Raw genomic sequence first — 16162 nt, 5'->3', positions numbered from 1 at the left:
TTTTGGCAACTGCTGTTGCAAAAAACAGACAAACACCGGTACTACTCACAACTACCACATAGTTGAGTTTACATGTGTTATGTTCAAGAAAGTTAATTTATTCTGCCGCTTACTGAAGCAACGCGCTCGAGGGAAGCATCTTAAACATGCGGTTATGACCAACGAATCGTTCCTATAGGCACCAAGTGCGGGATCAGTTTTGTCCGGTGGCGCCTTCCTGAGGCGGCGCCACGAATGTAGTAGCATTTGGCGGCCGGACCAGGCTTTGCAGGAGCTTCCGCCAGCTGCGTTGATTTAATACGTTCCGTATTTTTTACAGCGAGGCTGTATATGGCTAGGTTCTGGAAAAAATTGCGTGCGCCTATCGGGCACTGTAGATTCACCTCCGCCGCCGGTCGGCGGCGGAGGTGAAGCAGGCTTCAAGCACTCAGCCTACTTGCAAAACGAAGTTTAATACCTTAGGTCCAGATACAACCCGTATCTGATATTAACCTGATAAGAAGTGATAATACACTTTGACCCGCATCAGCCATGTCTAAATTCGCAACGCCATCTCTTTGTCGGCGTTCCCAAGCGCTTGCGTATCTCCTTTCCTTCCTCTCTCCCGTGGTTGTGGTCCCGTAAGCGTTGTGCCCGCCAGAACCGCGAGGCAGAAAGAAATGCGAACCGTCCGTGTGGCCCCGATCCCGCAAACTTGGAAAGTTTCAGTGTAGCAACGGCCACGTTTCGGATGGAGTTTATGGGGAACCAATTTTGTGTGGCCTGTGTTGTGTGTGACCGCTTCTGGTTTTCTAGGCACCTCACAACCATTACTTCACTGCGGGGCGTCGTTCGATGCACGATCGCCTTGGCTACGGTGAAGCACTGTGTGCCCTCAGAATTCGTTAGTAAAAGGCACTGTGCCTCGTTAGGTAACAATACATGGGTACGTATACCTCCCGGTGCCTCATCATCTTCCGAGACTAAACATTGTGGAGGAGCGAATACTCGCGCTTCGCCTTCCATTTATGTGCACACGGCGTTTATTGCACGGCAATGGACAGCTCGTCATTAAGAGGTCCTCATGCACAGCTTCGCTGGCCATCCAGGTTCACAGAGTGGAATGGCATTGAATCTTTTTTCCCCGTTTTGCGTTGGCGAAATACAACGCGAAACTGAATCTGATCGAACATGTTGCTTTTCTGGACACGTACAGTTACTGAAACCTGACCAAACCTGGTCAGGCCATTCCCTTCAATCATTTTTCACCGCGGCCTCACCAGATGGAGCAGCGGAAAGAATGGATACGCGCGGTTTGCAGGCAACATTACAGACAGTGTGCTCAGCAACTGAAACGAGATACTCAAAGCAGATGGGCGCCGGCGCTTTTGGCGCCAACTATAAGCGCTGGGGACACCGAGCCGATGCACAGTGATTTGCACTGAATGCGAGAAGCTTTGTTTATATATTGTCACGTGGTAGTGACTGTGAAGAAAGCAGCCCAACTGAGGAAGACGAAACTAGCGTTTTATTGGGCAAACTTGTGCCCTCAGAAACAGGCTACACTCAAAGAACGGCGACAGAGGCGAACACAGTCGGCGACCGTCGAATATCTGATCAACGGGTCAAGCGCGTCGGCTTTTATGCATCAATCGTCGAATGTTCCGGCCTAATCGCTGGGACCCGCGCGCCTTACACAACGTTCTACATTATTCGCGTCGCGCACGCATGCAATCAGATTACACAAGGTTCGGTCACAGACAGTGGATGGAACCATCGATAACATTCCAGAAACTTGCGACACATGCAAGCGCGTCCTGCGCTGTGCGATAACATTTGTTACGCGGTGAAACGTGTCGCCTGATGAAGACAAGTACACGTGTCAATATTTATATTTGGTCCTACGACGATCACCTAGAGCTTACCTGTAACGAAAAAAAAAAAAGAGGGAGTGGAAAAAGACGGTGGCAGCCGCGTGCTCCAAGTATCGCGTTTGAATCGCTGAGCAATGTACGTTTCCGACGTTGCTTTGCTATGGTCTAGTAGTTCTAACCTTAAAAAAGCTACCGTTCATACGCAACAGCGTCGTGTTTCGTGGGAATTGTCTGTATTAGCCTCTGCAGTTGTGACGGCTCCAGAGCTTGGGCCACGAAAGCTAACACTCAGATTCGTGCTAGCCAATTCGCTGTCTCATCAGTGCACCAGTCTTCCTTTTAGGGTGTATTTTTCTTCCTCGCGCTTCCCCACTCTAGTTGAGCTCGGCACATGACTGTTTGCTGTGCATCCACGGCGAACGCAAACGCACCGGTGGGTTCAAACGACGACTCTCTTCCCGCTATGGTGTATAAAATAGACCATGACTGGAGATTGGACTAGTCTCGAAGACAATAGGAATGACGAAGGATTGCAGAGCTAAAGATAATTACAACGGACGGAGAACGGGAACTCACCGACACATGGGTGATCGGCGAGCCAGCTCAAGGAACAAAAAAAAATGCACCTCCCGATTAGCGAGGCTGTCGCGCCACACTTCGCTCCATTTCTAACGTGCCGCGCGGGACAGATTGTCCGCGCCAGCCAATATATTGCGAAATGAAAACACGTATAGATTTCGCATCAGGGATTGTCGTAATGGTCCACGAATGTTTTTACTCCAGAAGGGAACGGTACAAGCTGGGCCGAACGCGAAGGCGGTATGCGGTGACATTCACATCATGTGATTTTTTTCTTGCAAAGGAAGGTCGGCGTCGACGTTGTGGTTTTTTCGGCTCTCAGAAAGCACGTTATTGCCAAATATTACCTTCAGCATCGCGGTTGTGCTCTTCAAGAGCTTTGCATGGGAGATATTGAGCTAAGAGGCTTTTGCTGCTACCCAAGTGGTTCACGAAGACTGTTCTGATTTTCTTTTTATTCATACAATGACGAAATATTTGTTCTAACCTAGCCTAACCTAACCTAACCTAACAATGTTTCCCAACGTCTTCATAGCATTCTGCTACGATGAAAGGATTGGGAACGAGAGCCGACCCCGAACGTGGGGGTGCAGTTCAACACAGCGTCCAAAGCATTAGCGGCCACGGGGCGAGAATAGAACAAAGTTCAGTAATGTTGAAAGTTGGGCTAGTTGGTGAGTAATCATCATACGTTTCTATTCTATTGTCCTATTCTATTGTTATTATTGTTCTGTTCTCTTTAGTTCACCAGCAAAGAGAATAGAACAAACTGACGTGCTCCCGCTCATGACTAAAGGAAGAGAGTCATTAGTTCTAGTCGCCGAATGGAAGCTAGAGCGCGCGCAAGTGCTCTAGCTCGTTCTACGTGAGACGTGACGTATACGTTCCAGTCGAACACGTTTATAACGGAGTGCTTGGGGCTTCCGAAGTCCTTCGTTATGTAAGTCACCTCATTGTGAAACGGTCACGCAGCTTACACAGGAACAGGGAGGTATTTATTTCTTCGTTATAGAGGTCATTCCGTTCTAGAGGGGTCCGTTGTAGAGGTGCTCGACTGTAGTTGGCGTCGGCATTAGAGAAGCGTGCCTACGGGTGCCTGCGGCGTAAGTGGATTCACTCGATTGGTGCTGCCATTGGAGCCGTACAAGACACGCACCGGCCTATTTGTTATCATTCATAACCACTGCCGTCACTCTGGCAATCTTTGTAGACTTCAGAACAAATATTTTGTCATTGTATGATTAAAGAGAAAACCAGGACAGTCTTTGTGAACCACTTGGGTAGCAGCAAAAGCCTCTTAGCTCAATATATCCCATGCAAAGCTCTTAAAGAGCACAACCACGATGCTGAAGGTAATATTTGGCAATAACACGCTTTCTGAGAGCCGACAAAACGACAACGTCGGTGCCGACCATCATTTGCAAGAAAAAAATCGCATTACGTGAATGTCACCGTATAGGTGTGATCTGATTCTTGTAGCGACCCAAGATGACGTCAAAAAAGAAAAGTTCGTTGAAGAGCGGCAAATGCCCGATGGCCCCTGGGGCACAAACTCAGTGGCACATTCAGCGACACCGGGGATACATACCCAATGGCATGTACAGGCGCCGACAAAAGTGGTATACTCCACGCAGATTGCTACTGCAGCGGAGTCGCTCGGCATTTTGGCGAGCTGAACCACGAAACATTGACACGAGTCAAGCGACATGCTTGCAGATAATAAAGGGCACCTATTGGCTCTCTCGATCCCAGATGCTGCCTGTAGATGGCGTTGCGATGCAGTTTGCCGTTGCTCCGGCTCCGGCTGCGTGGAGCTTTTGTCGGCGCCTGTACATACATTTTAACAGTGCGGCTCTTAAGGCGCGCTTATAGTGCGACGTTATAGGCGCGCAGGTGAGCGTCGCTTGACGCCGTGTGCATCGGAGCGCGTTGGCCGCGTTGGCCGCGTCCGCTTACGTCGGCTGCGCCAGTGCGTCGAACCATCGGTCGAACCACGGACATTGGTGTTCTCGCCAACGTGACGTAACGTGTGCGCGCCCTCAAACTACGTCGGAGAGCAGGCAATTTTAGCAGAGCGTTTACGGTCCGCTCCACTCAGACCGGTGCATTCTAACAACTTGATCACAGCCACTCTGCAGATCGCTAGCGGAAACAATAGTGTACGTGCGTGCGCACATGACTCGTACTGGCAGTGGGGCAGTGAGACGGTATTTAAATAAACGAAATCAACGCATTTCATGCAGCCAGCGGCGGGCGTGGAATGTAAACGGAGCAAATAGTGAGAAACGCTTTCGTAAAAAAAGGGGCGCAGCTTGCACTAGTGGTGCAAAGCTGGAGTCAACAGCGGAACTTGGGATCAGCTAGCTTTTACGTGGGCTTGCCTAAGCTGTTTGTAGGTTTTGCGAGGTTAAGCTAGGTTGTGCTAAGTAGTTGGTAGGCTTGGCTAAGTCGTTTATAGGTCTTGCGAGGTTTATGGTAGGCTTGGCTAAGTTGTTTCTAGGTGTTGCGATGTTATGGCTTGGCTAAGTTGTTTCTACGTTTTGCGAGGTTATGCTAGGTTTCGCTAAGTTGTCTTGACGGGCTTGATGCTGGACGTTTTCGAGCAGTCGCAGGCCGGGATCGCTTTCTCGGCGACGTCGAGCGTTCAGGCAGCGACTCTAGCGTTCCCTGGACTGAAACTCGGTATCCTCGACTCGGCGTCGCCTCTTCTCAGCCGCAGCTTCGGCGCGGTGTACCGGATCAGCTCGGCTGCGACGCATCGGTTCTCGCTTGTCAGTACGGCACTCTTCCTGGTAAGCCGCTTCTTTTTCGGGCGTCCGGACTTTCTTCGGTCTTCACATGGCAGCATCACTTACGCATGGAATAGAGGACGCGAGAGGTGTGTCGCCGCGTAGGCTGTTCCAAGCTTTTACTCGCATGTGACGTCACGACTCCGCCCTACGCGTGTGGGGAGCGAGGAAGTTAAGTGGCTCGTTGCTCTCGCAGCTGGTTACTAGGCGACTCGAGGCGGCGCACAGCTGGGCTTATGTTGAATGCCAATGGCGGAGTCGGAGCAAGTTTTTCTGCTCGTTTCGGAGCAAATTTGTTCCAATGGCAGAGTCAGGGCGGGAGTAAGGTGTTCCAATGAGAGAGTCGGAGGGGATTTAGAGCGGGGTCACTCCGTGGAGCAGAAAAAGATGCTCCGCCAAAATCGGCGGAGTGGACCGGAACTCTGCGTGACGTATTTCCTTCACCATATTTGTCTGCTGGGAGGCGCCACCGGTCACGACTCGCGAGGAAGCAAAAGCTGCTGCACGCTTGGCGAGATATCCATTCCGCACTTTTAAAAAAACTACACGTGAACGGCGCTGAAGAGACAAGTGACCGGTGCGGCGGTGCTGGGAGCAAACAGCGGAAGGAAATGACAACAAGCAAGGTATCCTGGGTAACTCAGTAATAGAACTTCCGCTTCCGCCTTGCTCCGGCGGCGCAGGTTGTGTTCCACTCGCGGATCTCGAGCCGTCGCTCTGCGCCAGAGTCGAGTGCTCGCTCGTGGAGTCCGTCAGCTGCTCCGACTCCACCATTGGAATTCAACATTAGTTTTCTAGTAACGCTCCACGGCGGAACTAAAGCTTAGACAGCTCCGCTGTTAAAACTGTTCTATATTTAGTGCTTTAGGCGTCCCTTCCTGCGGCGGGCGTTCGCGGCAGTGTCGGCGGCGCAACCGAGGGAACGAGCGAAGCTAAAAAATTGGCCGTGGCTTAGCTCAGCTACGCCAGGATATACGTAGCGAAAGCTAAGGCATAGCATGGTTAGACTTAGTTAATCTTGGTTGCAAGTCCAGGTTAGTTTGTTTGTCAAGCTATGTTGCGGCGTTTAGCCAGTCGTTCGGCACGCTGTTCGTCTGTTTCCTGGGCGACTCGTTTCCTCTTCATCTCGTTCCGATGTCGATGCGAGGCCTCCTCCTGCTTATCAGAATTGTCGCCGTCCATACTGCCGTCTCAACTGCGGTTGCGGCGCACGCGAGCTCCCCTTTTCAATCCTCCGACATGTTATCAGGCAGGCAACGCAGCTGGCGAAGCGAGCGGAGGCGAACGCAACGACGAAGAACGCAGCGTGACGAGGAACGCGGTGTGACGTCATGTGCCTCCTCGGAGCACGGCCACGGCGAAATCGCAAGTTCACGGCCGGCAAAGCTTTCACTTTAAAATGAAGCCACGAACGGCGGAGACCATTGAGAACGGTCCCGCATAGAATGTCTCGTTCTCTATGGTGGCCCCTTCAGTGACATGCAAGCGACAAACTGGTGTGACGCGAACCCACCCGACAACTCGTTTCGTACTATCGTCTGCTCGTGTCGGCTCTCGCTTGCGCTTGTGTTTTACAAGGATCTTACAATGGAGAACCTAAATCGAGACGTCTTGATGAAAAAAACTTTTTTGGAGACAGTGTGCCAAATACGATTCTGCACGAGAAGATGGACCCTGAATACAAGGATGCGGAGGCGACACCCAGTGCCACAGTGTCCTTGACTTTGGGGAGCAGCGACGCCGCAAGAGAACAGAGTACGCCAACATGATTATGATCAGTGGAAACGACGTCGTAATCTTCATAAGAGATGAATCGCGTTAAGAAGGAAGGACGAAGAACCTAAACACAGCGCTGACCTGTCAGAAGACGAAGGAAAAAGCACGCGACATTTCGCACCTACAAAGAAGAGGCAAGATTTTTATGCTGTCACGTAACTGCCGCAGCGGCTCGCCACGAGATGGCGCAGTTGCTCTGCCATATGAGCGTTTTGTGTATGGCGTGTATGAGGCTTGCTGCGGTGACAATCGCTCCGAGACAGCGCCAGAGTAGCGCCTGTCGTCTGCTCACCGATGAGGCCATCGATAACGCATGCTACGAGCACGTCAAAACAAAGCGCTGCATGAGCGCAGGTCTGTGTGCGGCGGCTGCTCTGAATCGCGTCCACGCATCACCCGCACGCTGCCTCTCGCGATCTCCCGATGAGCGAGTAAGTCACGCCACACTTCACTCAGTTTTCAACGTGCCGCACGAGACAGATTGTCCGCGCCAGCCAAAATAACGCGAAATGAAAACACGCATAGAGATGCGCTCAAATTTCGCGTTAGTGAGTATCGTAATCATCGGTGAATTTTTTTCATACATCATCAGTGACCCTTTTTTGTGTTCTTCCCCTATTTACATAATTAAGTACGTGACAATGTGAACGTGCACACCAAAATAATATCGAATACAAATGCCGAAGCTCCACGTTCTAGCTTCCCGCGGTAAGCTCGGTTCATGGGGTACAATTGCATTGGAATTTGCAGTATCTTTCGGCTTTATATATTACCTGGTGCCATGAATGTGGCCTGCCTCGTAGAAGTGGCGACCTTTCTAAAAGGCAGGTACAGGAAAATGTGTTTTCCGATACGTCAAACCTAAAAAATGGCTGTGGCTTAGGTAAGGTTAAGCCCAGGATGCGAAGCATACTAGCCTTTATTTTAGTTGTTGAACCACTGTTTAGCCTGGTGAACTGCTGTTGCTTGGCTATATTTGGTTCGGCTAGACGAAGAAACAACTCATGCATTACTTCTTCGCCTTCAAGAGTGGAACGCGACAGCGTTCCCGTCGACCCGCCAAGGGGTGTAAGACAATGGGCTACAGGGCAGCGACTACGCGCCCCGCATTGGACGCGGTGAGCGTCGAGCAAAGCAGCGTTCGGCGCGGCAACGAAATGTGCGCCTGAGCAAGAGACGCACGCCTTAGAAACAGCGCGTTTCTAAGGCAACACCGCATTCACTAGAGGCGCTTTTGTACCGCTTTGAAGCGTTGTACTCGTGGCTCAGTGGTAGCGTCTCCGTCCCACACTCCGGAGACCCTGGTTCGATTCCCACCCAGCCCGTCTTGCAAGAGTTGAGCCAAAGCCACTTCTCCTCTGTCGTGACGTCACGGTGTCACGTGATTTCATGGTCACCGCCGCGCCTGAGGAGCTGGGTTGAGCCCTCGTAATATGCTTCGCATAAAACCCGCAGTGCGATTTCTCTGGAAGCACCATGATCGCCTACGTCCCGTCATCTGCTTCGCAAGTCGGTGCTCTGACTTCTGCCGCTCGCGGCGCTGTTCGCCAGCAAGTAGCAGACGCGCCGCTAGCGCCTTACGACGGCCACCAGGTGCCTCTTAAGTCTGGCGCGGCAATCCAAGAAACTTCCTCCTTTTCTTTAAGTACGGTATTTACTGCAGGGTACAAATCAGCAGTATGCCTTTTGACTTTAATTTCGCGTGGTGCCGCGAAATGAACAACGCATGCAGGTTTGTCAGCTTCCCATTAAACGATCCGGCCAGGGTACTGAACCCCTGCAGGCAAAATGCCGCCTTTGGTTAGGAGTGGCCTTCACAAAGGCATACTCTACATTAATTGGAGTGACTGACAGCGCAGCATGTGAGGTCTGTGGCACCGAAGAAAACATCGACCACTTGCTGTGCCACTGTCCAAGATATGACCCAGAGAGACAAGAAATTGCCAAAGCTTTCCGAAAATTGGACAATCGGCCGCTTTCTGTGCAAGTGCTGCTGGAACTCCGCCCGCATCGCCCGTCGGCCCATAAAGCGGTGAAGGCGCTTTTGTGTTTCTTAAGGACGACGGGTTTGTGCGACCATCTGTGACTACTAATGCAATTTCTGTAAGACCACATGCATCAGCGAACTCGCCGCAATTTCCTTCTTTCCTTCCCCCCTCTCTCTCCCTGTGATTTTTGTTTTCCCCTTTCCCATTCCCCCAGTGTAGGGTAGCCAACCGGATGTTATTCTGGTTAACTTCTCTGCCTTCTACTTTTCTCTTCCCTCCTCCTGCAGGCAAAATCGTAGCTGATGAACGCCAAGTCTTTGTCAATGCTGCAATAGCGTGCGGACGCACTCTATCCCGTGTGCGTTGTTCTGATTCACGAAACACTACTTTGCAAAGAACTCCTGCAAGATGGTCGCGCAGATGCCCCGAGTTGAACTTCTTTAAGCATGTCTCGTCGGCAAAACAAACCAGCTGAAGTCTTTCGGTCCTTGCCCATTTGTTTCTTTACGAATGGCGTAAATTGTTAGTTTCTTTCTTCATCTTCTGTTCTTTTTTCTATTTCTCGCTGGCTGGTGTAACATCAAACCTCCGTTATCACCAATATCTACCCATAACTGCGATGGGTGATAAGAAACACGTTCGAAATAACTGAATACTTACACATAATGCCTTTGGCCCTGAGTGTATACTAATTAAAGAAATAACTAATATGGCCCAATTATGCTTCTGTATTTCGTGTGTATTCACACACAGCTCACGTGTGCTCCGCCTGAATCACATTCGTTGAACTGCAAGAAAACATTTTTTCCTCCGCCTCCATATAAAGACGTTGAAACGGATACAAGGTAAACGACTTCGGTCGTTTGAAAACAAGCCAGTAGCTATAGCTCTCAACACGTTGGCGCCCCTCGACGCGGGACCACAGCGGCACGATCGAGCAGTTCAAACGACTCCCGCGCTTCACACCGAGACGTGGGCGTTGCAACCCCGTTCATCGCCCGCCGCTTCCCTTGCCGTCTCCACCGGCACAGGTGCGGTTGGCAGGGTCGCTCGCATTTATATTCCCCCCTGCCACGGCGCGCACCGCTTTCTTCGGCGCAGGAAAGGGGTTTTTAATGCGGTGTTCCCGCAGCCTCGCCCCAAACGCGCGCCGCCGGCGTGCACGCTCCGTTAGGCCTAGCGGGCCGGGCGTTAAGCCTAACGAAGCGTTCGACGCCGAGCCTTACACCAAGCGCGGCCGCGAACGGGTGCGTATATACGCTATGCGTGCCTCTTCCTGGTTGGGTGCGCCGGCAGGCCCGCGCTAAATTACTCAACCCTTCCTTATACCTGCATCCCCGCGCACGACGAAAGGGGGCGCTACGCGAGGTGTTGCGGCCTGGAGCCTCCGGTGTTCCCGAGAAGGAGACGTATAGGTACGCGTTCAGCGTTGCGCGGCGCGATCCACTGCAAATGAGGTGTGTTGCCGCCGCGCAAATGGACACGTGGCGTGACGCCTGGGCTACGCATTCGCATATGCAAGCATAGTATCTACACGTGAAGCTTGACAGAGAATTTCAACATAACAGCGCAAGTACGGACATAGGCGCACGTGCCGGATTACAGCAAAGTGAAGACGTGAGCAGCTGGAGTGGTGGCGTCACCCTGTGGCAACGCGTCTAACCAACGGGCGCCAAAGTTTTGCGGCAAGGATGGGCTGTTCCGCAGTTTTCTGCTGCAGTATAAACGTACTGGCCGGGAATATATTAGCATGAATGTTTTTTTCTTTTTGTTAAGTTTCCTTTCTGAGAAAGAAGAGTAACACAACCAAAATTCACCTCTAGCATGTTATGCTTGGTCTCATCTTCACAAAATGTGGACACCAGTGTTATTGCTTCGATAGTAACATCGCGCTGGTTTATTCGGAGTTTAAATAAAATCATCACCCCGTGTTATGGCTGAAACATTAACAATGCTTAGGCAATAGTTTTCTAAAATGACACAACTATTTGATTTTTTACTGACCCGTATAAACGCGAAAAATTCATAAATGCGTCCACCTACGACATCATGCGAAATGACCAGGGCAGCAGAATATTGCAAACTCAGCTGTGCCATTGTACCTAGTTTCACATGTATGTTTTTTCAAAAATTCCCTCCAACCAAGATTTGCTTCTTCGGAACGACTTCAAAGAGCGCTCACATCACAAAAAAGAATGCTTTCGTGAAAAATACTTTGACGAAACCTCATTCACACACTAGCCAACCACCAGCCCAATATTTTTGCAAGGTAATCGGCAATGGTCGCATTTGGGGGCTTGGGACGATCCGCATGGAATGATCAAGAAAATAAAACCGAAGTTAAAGACATAACGAGCGGTCTCCATTTATAAAGTTCCTGCACCCCTGCAGGGGCATATGGGCGTTGCCTTGGAAACCGTATGCATCAATAGTACATGGCTGCATGCTACAAAACAAGCCCGGATGTTTCTATCCCGCATCCACGTCCCTTCTCGCCTTTCCCGAATTTCCCAGACCTCCCTGCGCTCCCTCTCATCCCCATTTCGCCACGGCTGTTCGCCTTTGATGAAGCGTTTACCTCTCGATGGGGTTCCCTTTGAAAATCCCGAAGCGGCATGGTAACGTGCGTTCGCGTTTGTCCGCTTGTTTACATATGCACACTCATCATCCCCGCCTCTTCGTAAGTTTTAGATTGTTTGCATAAGCGGTGCTCAGATATGCTCGTTCTTTCGTACTGACCGCCATGACCATTCTGTGTAAGTAGCAACCTACCCATCTTGATTAAAAACAACAAACGTTGTTCCGGCCTACAAAACTGACGATCGCTCCCACCCGTCTAATTAAAGGCCAATCGTCGTTTTGCGTATAACACTGTTTCGAAAAAGATTCTTGCCAACTGTTTTCATAAATATATTGCAAAGTACATCGTGCCCTATCATCAGAAACAGAGTTTCTTAACAAATTATGCTACCCCCTCCCCCGTCTTTGCTACCCTTACTCACATAATAGGCACAGCGTTGAATGACAATAAGTTAGTAACAGTTATCTTATTAGATTTCAAAAAAAGCTTTCAATACCTTTGATCACATGCTACTGCTAAATAAACACAGTGTAGCTACCATGGAAGTAGGCTACAGCCACTTTCAAATCGCTTTAAGGATCGTCACCAAGCAGTGACAATGAATGCCATAAAAATTTGACCTAATTTTGCTAACGCACTTCAACAATGCTACATCGAACAATTAATAACTCTCTGACGTAATCAATATTTACGAAATTATTAACTCATTTGCATTTTTGCATATATATTACTATTTCTTTCTTCTCAAAATTCTTTTCGATACTGGAGATTAAATTTGAGTGATCTTATGTTCGGTTAGATATTTCCTAAAAATTGTATGCTTGATTGTTGATGAAGTGTTGATTTGATATTTGATGATTGCATATTTGATTTTCTTCAATGTTGTTTAGGCTGTCCAAATTTACGTTTGCCGTGTCCGGCGAAGAGGAAATCCTGGGGCTCCAGCCAATGCCAGGTGTTTGGACAATTATGGATTTTCAGCAGAGGCATCACACCTCTTTGCCCTCCGCTTCACGTAGGTGGCACTCCCGAACTGACCCATCCGGGAAATTTCGGCACTCGTCTTTTCCTGTCCCCCTCTGCAGCCTTGTTCTTTCTCTTACTTTTACATCTTTCCTGTCTCCTATTCGCTTCTCATTATTCTGAATTTCCAGATGGCGAGGGTTAACCTGTGTAGTATATGCAATCTAGAGTACATATATTAGGGCATAGCAGTGGCACATAGCTCGCATCTGCAGGTATTTTCCAAATCTTGTAACCTCCCCTTGTCGGGCTTGTGGCTGGCTGGCTACCCCCATCGCGGAATTTTGAAATCATAATGGCAGGAGCTTTTCCAAGCCTTCTAGATCAACCTCTGAAAAAAGGTCGGGCCTAAGTACCTTTCGAATTCACATTCCGAGTAAATCCAGGCACATTCATACGTTGTCTTGCTAAGTTCCAGGAGACGTTATCCAAGCAGAGGCGTGATCTCAGCAGAAGACATCGTTAACTTAAGCGACGAAAAACTCCTTGGGAAATTCCAAGAGCTAAACGTAATCGAAGTCCAGAGAATAACAGTCAGGAGAAACGATGAACAAATCCCAACCAAACATGTTGTGCTCTATTTTGGCCCCAGTATATGTCCCAGTTCATCCGAAGCAAGGTATGTAACGATCAACGTCAAGCCATAGATACTGAACCCGAGGCGGTGCTTCAAGTGCTAGAGGTTTGGGCATGCGTCACTATCATGTAGAGTTAAAGCAACATGTGCAAAGTGCTGTGCCAATGATCACCGCTCAGACAACTGTAATGCTGCTCCACATTGCGCAAACTGCAAAAGAGATCACGCAGCTTATTCCCAATCTTGTCCTTTCTGGAGGAAAGACAAAGAAAGAATTGCACTCACGGTGAAAGACGGGATCTCTTTCCATGAAGCAAGGAAGAAACTCTCTCACTTACCTCAAGCGAGCTATGTCAGTGTGGCGGGGCAAGGGGCACCGCCACATCAGTTTTAGGGGTCTACTGGGGTCACAGCCAGTGGCCCTGTAGTAACTCCATCTGCCCACTTGGTGGCAGCGGCCAGTGCTGCTCCATCATCATCCGAGGCGGGCCCACAGACTGCTGTGTCGCAGGGCCCAAGACTTCGTCAAACTCCGAGCCCTGAGACGCACGTCTGAAGGCCTAATCCTCGATTCTCATGCGCCTCGGAGAAGGCCATGGAGGTCGACCCAAAAAGCACGGGGTCGTCGATGCCAAAGGACCACAGCTTCCTGAAGCACGCTAAGAAAGACAAACTTACTCTAACTGCACGGAAACGGGGACAGCTAACCTCAACAGTTACCGCCTTCGGTTAGAGGCTAAAGCGAAAGCACAATACGCCCTGAGGCACGCGGAAAAGTCATCATGGCAAGAATATGTGTCCTCAATTAATACTTCAGTCACATCCAAAAAGTTGTGCGATCAGCTAAAGAAGTTCCAGGGACATTATTCAACATATACAGTACCTTTACTCACAGCTCCAGGCATACAGACAACACTACAATAAAAAGCTGACATATATTAGGTGAGCACTTTTCTAATGTCTCCAGCACAGCAAACTACTCTGATGCATTTCCAAAAGAAGGAACATTCTGCAGCTAAACAGAGATTGCCCATTACAGGGATATCAAATAGACCCTACAATGCTTGCTCCCTTAATATTTCAAGAGTTAAACAGGGTAGTTTCTATTGGCAAAAAAGCAGCAGTTGGCCATGACCGCATTCATTATTCCATGCTTTCACACCTCTGTGCAAAAATTCTACTATAATTTTTCATATAAATATGGGATACGGGCAGAATATGCAAATCATGGGAAAACGCAGTCGCTCCCTGAAAGCCAGAAAGCCGGAAAGCCGCCTACATCTCCAAGCAGATACCGTCCCATTGCCCGCTCGAGCTGTTTAGTAAAGTCCTATGAAAGCATTATAAATACAAGGTGACATTCACTCTTCAAACAGAAACTGTAGTAGCCGTTCACTAATGCAGTTATAAAAAAGCACTGCTCAACAACTCATCACCTTGTCCGAGTAGAACATCAAATACAGAATGTTTTTCTACATAAAAAAACACGGTTTTACAGTTTTCTTCGACCTGGACAAAGCGTACGACACTACTTCGAGATTTGGCATATAAAGATACCTGGCAGATCTAGGCAGCCGTGGAAAAAAGCTCAAATGTCTAGCCGACTTTATGTCTGGTAGAATATTTCAAGTCCGTCTAGGAACAGCGTTATAGCGCATATTCGTCCAGGAAATTGGTGTGCCACCGGGACGCATAATAAGCGCAGCTCTGTTCGTAGTGAAAATGAACTTCATAAACAAGATAATTCCATCTTCTCTCATGCATTCATTAGACGTTGATGATCTTCAAAGATCATGGCAAGGATCGAACAAGGATCGAAACATGACAATATATTTAAAATAAATAAAGATAAAATAAAGCCCTCCCTTGAGGGAAGGATGCATGGATGTATTAACTTTATTGTGGTCCTTTAGGGCACGCGTTAGCACGCAGCGGGCCGCTTCCACATTGGGACAGAGAGCCCGAGCCTCTCCGCCGCGTTGTGGGCCCGTTGGACAGCCCATAACTGTTCTTCAAGGTCGGGGCTGCGTAGAACAGCATCACATTGTGAAGAAGTGTTGCTTTCATCGGGCCGCGTAACGCCGGGCACCACCAGAGCATGGGATCTTAATTCGCTAAGTCATTGCCTAGTGCACATGATTTGTTGTCTTAATTTCGGGGTAAATCCTGTGAAGAAGTAGGGGGTCTGGGTATTCCCGAGTCTGTAGAAGCCTTAGTGTTAGAGTCTGAGGTTTATTCAGTTTAGAATGTGAGAGAGGGCAGATCCTCCGAGAAAAATGCTTAGTAAGTTAGTTGTACGGGGAAGGAGGGCTGCAAGTTATTTGCAGAGCACTGAATAACAAATGGGAGGATCCGTGGAACCTGAACGATAGTAACAAAGTGCACCTCATCAAACTGGTGCTAGGTGAATAGAAAACCTTCTATCACCAAGAACGCTTCACTGAGGCAATATTATCCAGGCTCCGAATAGGGCACACACACATCACACACAATTATCTATTCACAAAGGAAGCACAGCCGATACCTGAATAATGTCAGGAACCACTTACAATACTACACATTCCAATTACACGCCCACATATCAAAACACTAAGACACAAACACTTCCACAATCGCAATGCACGTACCACTGCACTTTGACAGACGATTCAGTTGTGCCTTTTACAGATGTGAATTTTTTAGACGAAGTAAGCTTTCTGAACACACTTTAAATAATGCCGGTTTTATTGTTTCTACCATTGACTTTCTAACACTCTGTGTCTGGCGCAGCAAAGCCTGTCTCTTTTGCTCCAATTAACCCAATTTGACTAACGTAACGTAACTTACGAATTGTACAGGGTGAGCTCACAAGACGTATCGACTTGATGTGAATCTCCAGGATGGTACCAGTTTTTAGATATCTCCCAAATTGTGGGCTGAAATACATGGGCCTTCCAGTTACTTTGGTGCTTCAATACATAGAAGACCGTTTTGTTAAGAGTGTATTCGGAACAACA

At 48.9% G+C, this 16162-nt stretch overlaps 1 protein-coding gene and 1 pseudogene across 3 annotated transcripts in view; both read right to left on the bottom strand.

The window, feature by feature from the left end:
* LOC135912699 (uncharacterized) overlaps positions 1-16162 on the bottom strand; it is a 347304-nt gene that overhangs the window by 66201 nt on the left and 264941 nt on the right. The window lies entirely within an intron of this gene.
* On the bottom strand, positions 374-533 carry LOC135912756 (U2 spliceosomal RNA; annotated as a pseudogene).

This window comes from Dermacentor albipictus, chromosome 9, assembly GCF_038994185.2.
Source record: "Dermacentor albipictus isolate Rhodes 1998 colony chromosome 9, USDA_Dalb.pri_finalv2, whole genome shotgun sequence".
NCBI classification, from domain to species: domain Eukaryota; kingdom Metazoa; phylum Arthropoda; class Arachnida; order Ixodida; family Ixodidae; genus Dermacentor; species Dermacentor albipictus.
The sequence above is the reverse complement of the archived record's forward strand: the minus strand, read 5'-3'. Positions and strand labels throughout refer to the sequence as shown.